This window comes from Bombina bombina, chromosome 3, assembly GCF_027579735.1.
Source record: "Bombina bombina isolate aBomBom1 chromosome 3, aBomBom1.pri, whole genome shotgun sequence".
In the NCBI taxonomy this organism is placed as follows: domain Eukaryota; kingdom Metazoa; phylum Chordata; class Amphibia; order Anura; family Bombinatoridae; genus Bombina; species Bombina bombina.
The window spans coordinates 448,124,003-448,134,496 of NC_069501.1; the positions used below are offsets into that span (position 1 = coordinate 448,124,003).

The following is a 10,494-nucleotide window of genomic DNA, read 5'->3' on the forward strand; positions in this document are numbered from 1 at the left end:
ACATAGAAAAAAAAAATTAAAAAAAATTACAACACATAAGAAAATACAGTAATATTTAAACTTGAACATGGTTTTAAAATATAACTCTAGGATGCTTGACTTATATACTGTAGCTGAATCGTGAATGTTTAATTTATAACAACTTTCCAATTTATTTCTATTACCAAATTTGCTTTATTCTTTTTGGTATCCTTTGTTGAAGAATAAAGCCAAGTCGGCTGAAAGGAGCCCAGGAGTGTGCATGTAAAATACAAAGTCTGTCGAAAGAACTGAAATAAGGGGGCAGTCTGCAGAAGCTTAGATACAAAGTAATCAGAGGTAAAAAGTATATTTAATATAACAGTGTTGGTTATGCAAAACTGGGGAATGGGTAATAAAGGGGATTATCTATCTTTTTAAACAATAACAATTCTGGTGTAGACTATCCCTTTAACAAAATGATACTAAGCAAAACTGATAACAGAAATAAAATAGGAAACTTGTTTAAATGGATTAGAGTGATATTTTAAAAAGGACACTTCACCTAAAAATGTTCTCCAATTTAAATTGTTCTCAATGATCCCTTTTACCTGCTGGAGTGCATTTAATCGTTTCTAATTAACTCCTTTACCCCTATTTTGGCATTTGAAATAGCTTATTTAGCTTGTGGTTTCCCAACCTATACTGAATGTTTTGATACTGGAGTCTCAGCTATTGCATAGCCTAAGTAAACACAGCCAGCAGAAGAAATTACACTCACAGTGGGGTGCAGGATAGTAAAGTAATACAATTATTATTTTCCATTGTTCCCTCTATGTATTAGTTTTCCAGAGAAATATAAGATAAGGAAGCAAGTGTGTATACACATAGTGATAACATAATGAGATCTGATATTACCTGAAACTCAACCCATTGTAAAAGGCTGTGGTTTAAAACAACAAAACCAGCTATTTCATATACACAAATAAACATGAAAATGCAATTTCTCACATTTTATCTACTTCAGCTGGTATAAACAAGTCATTGAAAATAAATATAAAAAACGCATCTTCACTGGTCTCACAAATCGATCATGTCAACGATTCGATTCCACGATGCATCACAATTACTACACATGGTTTTCATCAACAAATGTATATTTTTATTTAGAACACTAAATAGTATATATATATATATGGCTCGACAAACCCAGGAGCCTGGGAGCCACTGGCTCCTAGAATTTTACCCCTGGCTCCTAACTTTTTGTGTTATTCTCTGTACTGTGTGATACAACTATATAATGTATAAACCACAGCTCTATAGAAGTACAGTGTATATGTGTGATACAATAGTGTGAGACAGCTATATAATGTATAAACCACAGCTCTATAGAAGTACAGTGTATATGTGTGAGACAGCTATATATTGTATAAACCACAGCTCTATAGAAGTACAGTGTATATGTGTGTACTGTGTGATACAGCTATATAATGTATAAACCACAGCTCTATAGAAGTACAGTGTATATGTGTGATACAATAGTGTGAGACAGCTATATAATGTATAAACCACAGCTCTATAGAAGTACAGTGTATATGTGTGTACTGTGTGATACAATAGTGTGAGACAGCTATATAATGTATAAACCACAGCTCTATAGAAGTACAGTGTATATGTGTGTACTGTGTGATACAATAGTGTGAGACAGCTATATAATGTATAAACCACAGCTCTATAGAAGTACAGTGTATTTGTGTGAGACAATAGTGTGAGACAGCTATATATTGTATAAACCACAGCTCTATAGAAGTACAGTGTATATGTGTGTACTGTGTGATACAGCTATATATTGTATAAACCACAGCTCTATAGAAGTACAGTGTATATGTGTGATACAATAGTGTGAGACAGCTATATATTGTATAAACCACAGCTCTATAGAAGTACAGTGTACTGTGTAATACAATAGTGTGAGACAGCTATATGATGTATAAACCACAGCTCTATAGAAGTACAGTGTATGTGTGTGATACAATAGTGTGAGACAGCTATATAATGTATAAACCACAGCTCTATAGAAGTACAGTGTATGTGTGTGTACTGTGTGATACAATAGTGTGAGACAGCTATATAATGTATAAACCACAGCTCTATAGAAGTACAGTGTATGTGTGTGTACTGTGTGATACAATAGTGTGAGACAGCTATATATTGTATAAACCACAGCTCTATAGAAGTACAGTGTATATGTGTGTACTGTGTGATACAGCTATATGATGTATAAACCACAGCTCTATAGAAGTACAGTGTATGTGTGTACTGTGTGATACAGCTATATGATGTATAAACCACAGCTCTATAGAAGTACAGTGTATATGTGTGTACTGTGTGATACAGCTATATGATGTATAAACCACAGCTCTATAGAAGTACAGTGTATATGTGTGTACTGTGTGATACAGCTATATGATGTATAAACCACAGCTCTATAGAAGTACAGTGTATATGTGTGTACTGTGTGATACAATAGTGTGAGACAGCTATATAATGTATAAACCACAGCTTTATAGAAGTACAGTGTATATGTGTGATACAATAGTGTGAGACAGCTATATAATGTATAAACCACAGCTCTATAGAAGTACAGTGTATATGTGTGTACTGTGTGATACAATAGTGTGAGACAGCTATATGATGTATAAACCACAGCTCTATAGAAGTACAGTGTATATGTGTGTACTGTGTGATACAATAGTGTGAGACAGCTATATAAATGTATAAACCACAGCTCTATAGAAGTACAGTGTATATGTGTGTACTGTGTGATACAATAGTGTGAGACAGCTATATAATGTATAAACCACAGCTCTATAGAAGTACAGTGTATATGTGTGTACTGTGTGATACAATAGTGTGAGACAGCTATATAATGTATAAACCACAGCTCTATAGAAGTACAGTGTATATGTGTGTACTGTGTGATACAATAGTGTGAGACAGCTATATAATGTATAAACCACAGCTCTATAGAAGTACAGTGTATATGTGTGTACTGTGTGATACAATAGTGTGAGACAGCTATATAATGTATAAACCACAGCTCTATAGAAGTACAGTGTATGTGTGTGATACAATAGTGTGAGACAGCTATATAATGTATAAACCACAGCTCTATAGAAGTACAGTGTATGTGTGTGTACTGTGTGATACAATAGTGTGAGACAGCTATATAATGTATAAACCACAGCTCTATAGAAGTACAGTGTATGTGTGTGTACTGTGTGATACAATAGTGTGAGACAGCTATATATTGTATAAACCACAGCTCTATAGAAGTACAGTGTATATGTGTGTACTGTGTGATACAGCTATATGATGTATAAACCACAGCTCTATAGAAGTACAGTGTATGTGTGTACTGTGTGATACAGCTATATGATGTATAAACCACAGCTCTATAGAAGTACAGTGTATGTGTGTACTGTGTGATACAGCTATATGATGTATAAACCACAGCTCTATAGAAGTACAGTGTATATGTGTGTACTGTGTGATACAGCTATATGATGTATAAACCACAGCTCTATAGAAGTACAGTGTATATGTGTGTACTGTGTGATACAATAGTGTGAGACAGCTATATAATGTATAAACCACAGCTTTATAGAAGTACAGTGTATATGTGTGATACAATAGTGTGAGACAGCTATATAATGTATAAACCACAGCTCTATAGAAGTACAGTGTATATGTGTGTACTGTGTGATACAATAGTGTGAGACAGCTATATAAATGTATAAACCACAGCTCTATAGAAGTACAGTGTATATGTGTGTACTGTGTGATACAATAGTGTGAGACAGCTATATAATGTATAAACCACAGCTCTATAGAAGTACAGTGTATATGTGTGTACTGTGTGATACAATAGTGTGAGACAGCTATATAATGTATAAACCACAGCTCTATAGAAGTACAGTGTATATGTGTGATACAATAGTGTGAGACAGCTATATAATGTATAAACCACAGCTCTATAGAAGTACAGTGTATATGTGTGATACAATAGTGTGAGACAGCTATATAATGTATAAACCACAGCTCTATAGAAGTAAAGTGTAGTATGTGTGTAATAAAATAGTGTGAGACAGCTATATAATGTATAAACCATAGCTCTATAGATGTAGTGTGTATAATATACACTGTACTTCTATAGAGCTGGGGTTTACACATTATATAGTTGTCTCACACATTACACACATATACACTGTATATGTGTGTAATGTGTGAGACAGCTATATAATGCATACATGCACACACAGTACAGGAATATCTCTAAGAAGTTAAACCGTTAACTTATTTGCATTAGAAGCTCCTAAAAGCTCAGGACTCACCGCTGACAACTCAGTCAGCCGGTCCTTCATGGACCAACTTGGTGCTGCCTCACTATTTTCAGGGAGCGGTTTTCCTGTGAGTTCAACTGGCGCCGCCTGCTTTCCTCAGCCAGGCGTCACGGCAACCACAGCTGTAAGCAGCAGGAGAAGGGAGCACTCCGCGCAAGCATGCTGTCAAACACTTCCCGCCCACTCCAAGGGTGAGACCGTTACGCAATCTGAGGGATGTTGTTTGAAAGGCATGCTTGTGGAAAGCAATAGGCTGGTCTGTGGGAGGAAATGAAGGGAGAAAGTTCCTAGTTTTGCCAGGAAGGGTCACGTGACGTGTTAATCGATTTGGCTCTTCACTGCATCGATGCAGCATCGTTAAAGGCTGCATCGTGGTGCTGATTATTTTCAACACCTCTAGTGTACTGTCCCTTTAAGTTTATTTTTTTTTTTACCACTGGCTGTTATGATGATCCCATGTGCAAGCAAGTACATTGAACATTTACATTAAAAAGGGACAGTCTAGTCAAAATGAAACCTTCGTTATTCGGATAGGACTTGTAATTTTAATCAACTTTCCAATTTACTTTTATTATCAAATTTGCTTTGTTTTCTTCTTATTCTTGGTTGAAACTAAACCTAGGTAGGCTCATAATAATTTCTAAGCCCTTGAGGGCTGCCTCTTACCACATTTTTTAAATTGCTTTTAACAACAAGAGACTGTAGGCCATATAGACAACACTGTGTTCAGGCACGGAGTTAAAGAGTTAGCACAACACAATTCTAAATGCAACTCAATAGATTTGATATAGTCACAGTCATGTTATCAGGGGGGCTGTCAAAAGGTTCTTATATACAAAGTAATCACAGAGGTTAATATAAAAAAAAAAAAAAAAAAGTGTGTTAATATAACTGTTGGCTGTGCAAAACTGGGGGGGGGGGGGTAATAAAGGGATTATCTGTCTTTTAAAACAATAATTCTATCGTAGACTGTCCCTTTAATAAATAGCTGCCTATGCTCGTCAATCTTGCTTAAGAAGCTAAAACACTGTTTTATCTTAGAAAGAAAAAAAGCTATATTGCCCCACAACATACTATTTAATGCCCCTTTAAGAGACAAGATAGATATACAGTAGGACTATCAAATTCTTTCCCTATTCCTTTAAGGATAAAAGTCTATCAAAATTAAAAAGTACAGTCAGGCCACAAAAAGTCACTGCAAGGACAAGTGGACAACATTACAGGGTCATTATAGTGGTAAAATTACATTAGTTAGAATATGTCATTTTAAGATTAGTGATCCTGCACTACTGTGTGGACACAGTAGAAATACTGCTTGGGACCCCCAGAGCAGTGCCGGTCCCAATCAGCAGCGCTTTCTGCTTGGGACTAGCAGTGCTCTGAGAGTCTTGAGCAGGACATTATTGTTGGTGTTAAAAATGACATGCTCTAATGCTATGTGTTTAGTCCCAAGCAGATACAATCAGTAACACAACAGCACTGCTTTGCTGGTCTGAAGAAGTACTTCTACTCTGTATTTACCCCTTTGCGGGTTAAAACACACAATAATGCAGTCGCTAGTCTTAAATTCCATTTGCTAATAACAAATTAGAGCATGTAATGGTTTGACTATTATCACCATTTAATTATACTATATGTCTGCAACAAAAATGATCTACTGTTATACAGGAAACGGCTCGAATACTATGAATTTAATGTATTTTACAACAATTTAACTCTTACCTGTTTTAACAAAGGAGGCACAGACATTTCTTTTGACAATAAGCTAGACACTAAGTGTTGGCTGTATGTCACCTCGTGCTGTAGATCTGATAACTTTAGCATCACCTACAGAAACGGGAAAAAAAAATACATACTACTTAACATAAGAAACAGGACATTGTGGTAAAATTTGCATTGCCTATAGTTAATACTCAAGTAGAAAATGCAGAGATAAAACACATAAGAATGAACCTTAAACATGAAGATAAAGTCTTAAGGTCTATATTCTGGGCTGTACAGCATATCCATTTAGTGGGTTTAAGTGGTTAGTTATATGACCAAATGCTACAAAACTACTGTCTAACAGTCACTCCATATCATAATTTCATAAATGCAACAAATATAAAATAAAGAGCATAAGAAGAGTAAGAAATCTAGGTGTCTGTGAAATGGTATAAAAGGATCAGGAATTAAGTTAGTAAAGATTTGGTGATTATAGTCAGTGACAGAAATAATAAATGCAACAAGAGTGTACCATGAATGTTAGTTGTGCATTTTCTGGGTTGGGCTTGCATGGGACATATGATGGGGAGCATGACCTAAGGCTGAGGAGACAAACTTGTAATGTACCACAGTATATAACTAGCCTTGGGTAGCTTCAGCAGGGGCCCGCTGCTTCCACTTCCCAAAGACACAGCTGCTATGAAGACCGTTTACTGTACCTACCCCTAATGAACATATGGAAAAGAGATCTTTGCCAAAAAGAGGAGTTACTTGGATATAGAATGTGTGAAGCAGTCATGTAGGAAAACAAGACAAGGGTCCTTAGAGTACTTTGAAAAGGAGTGATATGCCATTTATTAAGTGGTCATGTACTTTAATAGGAGAAAATGCATTAGGCTATTTTTATTTAATATAGACTATCAAGTCAGAAACTTTACTTTGAAAAATAGGGGAAAAAGGGAAAATTCAAAATGCTATATTAGGAGGTAAATTATTTTATTTTAAAATATCATGCTCATAGGCGTCAAGAGACAATTTACAATCCACCATAGCTTTACAGCTGTATCCATGGGCACAGGGAGCAGGCGCGCACTGCTCCACATGTCCATAAAAACAGCTGCCACCATGTGCAGAGAGCTCACTGTAACATCTGCCAGTGATCATGTTGGGTCTAACAGGACAGAAGAAAGTAAATTATGCTGTTAAGCAGCCATTGAAAAAGGGGGGGGGAAATGCCATGCTAGAGGCAGTAATTTATTTTAGACTATACATGCCCAGAGGCTTCAGAAACCGTTTACACCCCACCATAGCCTTACAGCTGTAGCCACGGGCACCAGGAGCAGGTGCGGACTGCTCTTAGTGTCCGTAACTACAGCTGCCACCATGTGCAGAGAGCTCACTGCAACGTCTGCCAATGACCATGTTGGGACTATCAGGAGGGAAGAAAGTAAAATTATGCTGTTAAGCAGCCATTGAAAATAAGGGGGGGGGCGGGGGGGGGAATGCCATGCTAGAGGCAGTAATTTATTTTAGACTATACATGCCCAGAGGCTTCAGAAACCGTTTACACCCCACCATAGCCTTACAGCTGTAGCCACGGGCACCAGGAGCAGGTGCGGACTGCTCTTAGTGTCCGTAACTACAGCTGCCACCATGTGCAGAGAGCTCACTGCAACGTCTGCCAGTGACCATGTTGGGTTTTACGGGAGAGAAGTAAATTATGCTGTTAAGCAGTCTTTGAAAATAGGGGGAAATAAAATATAATCCTAGGGGCAGAAATTAATTATTTTAGACTAGTCACATGTCCAGAGGCTTCAGAAACAGTTTACGCCCCACCATAGCTTTACAGCTGTAGTCACGGGCACCAGGAGCAGCCGCGGACTGCTCTTAGTGTCCGTAACTACAGCTGCCACCATGTGCAGAGAGCTCACTATAACATCTGCCAGTGACCATGTGACACCTACATATTAATAACCTGTACTTACCTGCAAACTGGTCTCACAGCCTTGTGGAAGAAAATTAAGCTGTCATATGCTTGAAGTTTCCATAAAGCCATTCTGCCATGCCATCACCTGTTTCTAACCGCTGGAGCCATTTTTGAGCTGGACAGATATTCCAAACAAGCCAGCTAAAAGAGACAAAATAGACTTAATACATTATAGATTCTAGCAGAGGTAGTCAGGCTATGGCAACAGTATACAAAGGGATTTCTTGAGAGTGAGAGAGAGAGTGAGAGATGACAAGCTGACATCTCCAAGGCAACCACAAAGTGTCTTCCGTGTCCGCAGCTCAATGTGAGCAGATCTGCATGCAGTGGGTGTTAATTTTCTATTATGAGACCAGCAGAACTATAACAGCTATGTTTTAAATGAAGAAAAGTGTCTGCTTTGTTTACCAAGTCCCTTACAGCGAGTGCCCCAGACTACCTCATCAACAGTGCTAAACTGGGAGCTTCCAAGTATGTTTGTAAAAGGTTTTATACTGGATTTTTAGATCAGTATCTGTGTATCTTATTCTTTATAGTAGTGTCTATTTCATGCAGTTAAATGAAAATTGGTGTATACTGTCCCTTTAATGATTTCATATACTTGTAGTTGCTTAATCAAAATAAAAGCAATTAACTTGTAATGTGTTAGTAAAATATATTTTACATCATAATCCCTTTATTATCTATTCCCTAGTTTTGCATAACCAACTCTGTTATAGAAATATTCTTTTTACCTCCGATTAACTTGTATCAATGCTTCTGAAGACTGCCTCCTTATCTCAAACATTTTGACAGACTTGCATGTCAGGCAATAAAAGTGCTTACTCTTAAATAACCCCACGGCCACGTGCACAATGTTATTTATATGAAACACATGGACTAAAGCCCTCTAGCAGTAAAAACTGTCAAATACATTCAGATAAGAGGCAGCCTCCAAGGGCTTATGAGCCTACCTAGGCTAGCTTTCAACTAAGAATACAAAAAGAACAAAGCAAATTGGAAAGTTGTTTAAAATTGCATGCACTATCTGAATCATGAAAGTTTAAGTCTGACTAGACTGTCCCTTTAAACCCAAGTAATTGACAAACTATGTAAACACAGCCAGCAGAATAAATGATACTCCTGGTGGGTAGAAGAGATAACTAAATAAAATACTGCAAATGTGTGTACACAAACTGGTAACATAATGAGATAAATTCTACCTGCAAGGTCAACCAATTTTAAAACCAGAAATTTAATTTGTTATAAATAAACCTGAAAATGCAATTCCCCATACACTTTATATACTCTGCAGCTGGTATAACAAGTCATTGGAAACAGATTAAGCAAAAAACAATTTTACAGTATACTGTCCCTTTAAATAGAAAGGTAAAAACAGAAATGTGCATAAATGCATTTAAATAGAAGCATTTTCACAATACTGGATACAAAACATGTTCAAACAACACAAAGTACACTGAATGAATTTAAAAAGTAATATAGTAGCAGGCAAGTTTTTTCCTTTTTTTTTAAAAAAAAAAAAAAAACCTTCCTTGTGCAAGTAATATACCCATTTATTTAAAATGTTGGCTATTTCTATTGGATACTTCTAGAGACATTTGCAGACTGATCTCTTACACTAAAAAAATAATAATCTGCCATTGGAAAAGTTTCAGTTCCTTCCTAGCCTAATTATGTTCTTACACACAGACAAGCTACACATTCCATTCAGTCAGTACAAAGCAGTTTGTTATTAAACTGCAGAGCTGTAACTCATTTACTTAGGAACTTTTTATCCACTGAAATCAAGAGTACTGTCTCTTATTTGTAATCTGAGCTATAGATCAAATCAATGCTACACAACTAAACGTTTATAACATCAAGAAATCTTTTGTAAAAGTTTAACAGCAAAATGCTTACAGTATTAATGGAGAAAGCATAGGTAGTGAAGATAGTGCATTTATATGATTCTGCATTGCAATGCAGCTAAACAGTTTACTAGGTCACATTGAAAGCATAATAAGCAGACAATTTAAGCACTTGGCTCATATACACACTCATCTGCAGGCAAACACATGATATAAATATCACTGCTGAATAGAAGATATAAATCACATATTTAACACAACACAAAGTAATGCAAATCTCACCTGCTCCTGCTAAACAGCACAAACATCTCAAAAAAAATTTGGCGCAATTTCAGCCTTCCAGAAGCAACCTCATGGCTTTATGATCATGTGGCATACAGCAACCAATCAGAATAAAGTTGTTTTTTTTTGTTTTTTTTTTAAACATGCTTTATTTGTATGTAACACTACATGATGAAAAGTGAATTTCTGGCGAAACAGTTCATTTTTATTATGTTTTTTTTCTAGCAGATTTAACAACATTTAATTAAATTTCAGTTATTTACTTGGATATACAGCAATATTTAACTTTAAAAATTGGTATGGGGTGACCAAC

General features: G+C 36.3%; 1 long non-coding RNA gene across 1 annotated transcript in view; it reads right to left on the reverse strand.

The window, feature by feature from the left end:
* Nucleotides 1-10,263, reverse strand: part of LOC128653412 (uncharacterized) — a 26,664-nt gene extending 16,401 nt beyond the window's left edge. The window contains exons 1-3 of the long non-coding RNA XR_008401350.1: nucleotides 10,182-10,263; nucleotides 8,051-8,193; nucleotides 6,084-6,188 (exon numbers count right to left, since the gene is read on the reverse strand). This is a non-coding gene — a long non-coding RNA (uncharacterized LOC128653412). The remainder of the gene's footprint in view (nucleotides 1-6,083; nucleotides 6,189-8,050; nucleotides 8,194-10,181) is intronic.
* Between the last annotated feature and the right edge of the window lie 231 nt (nucleotides 10,264-10,494).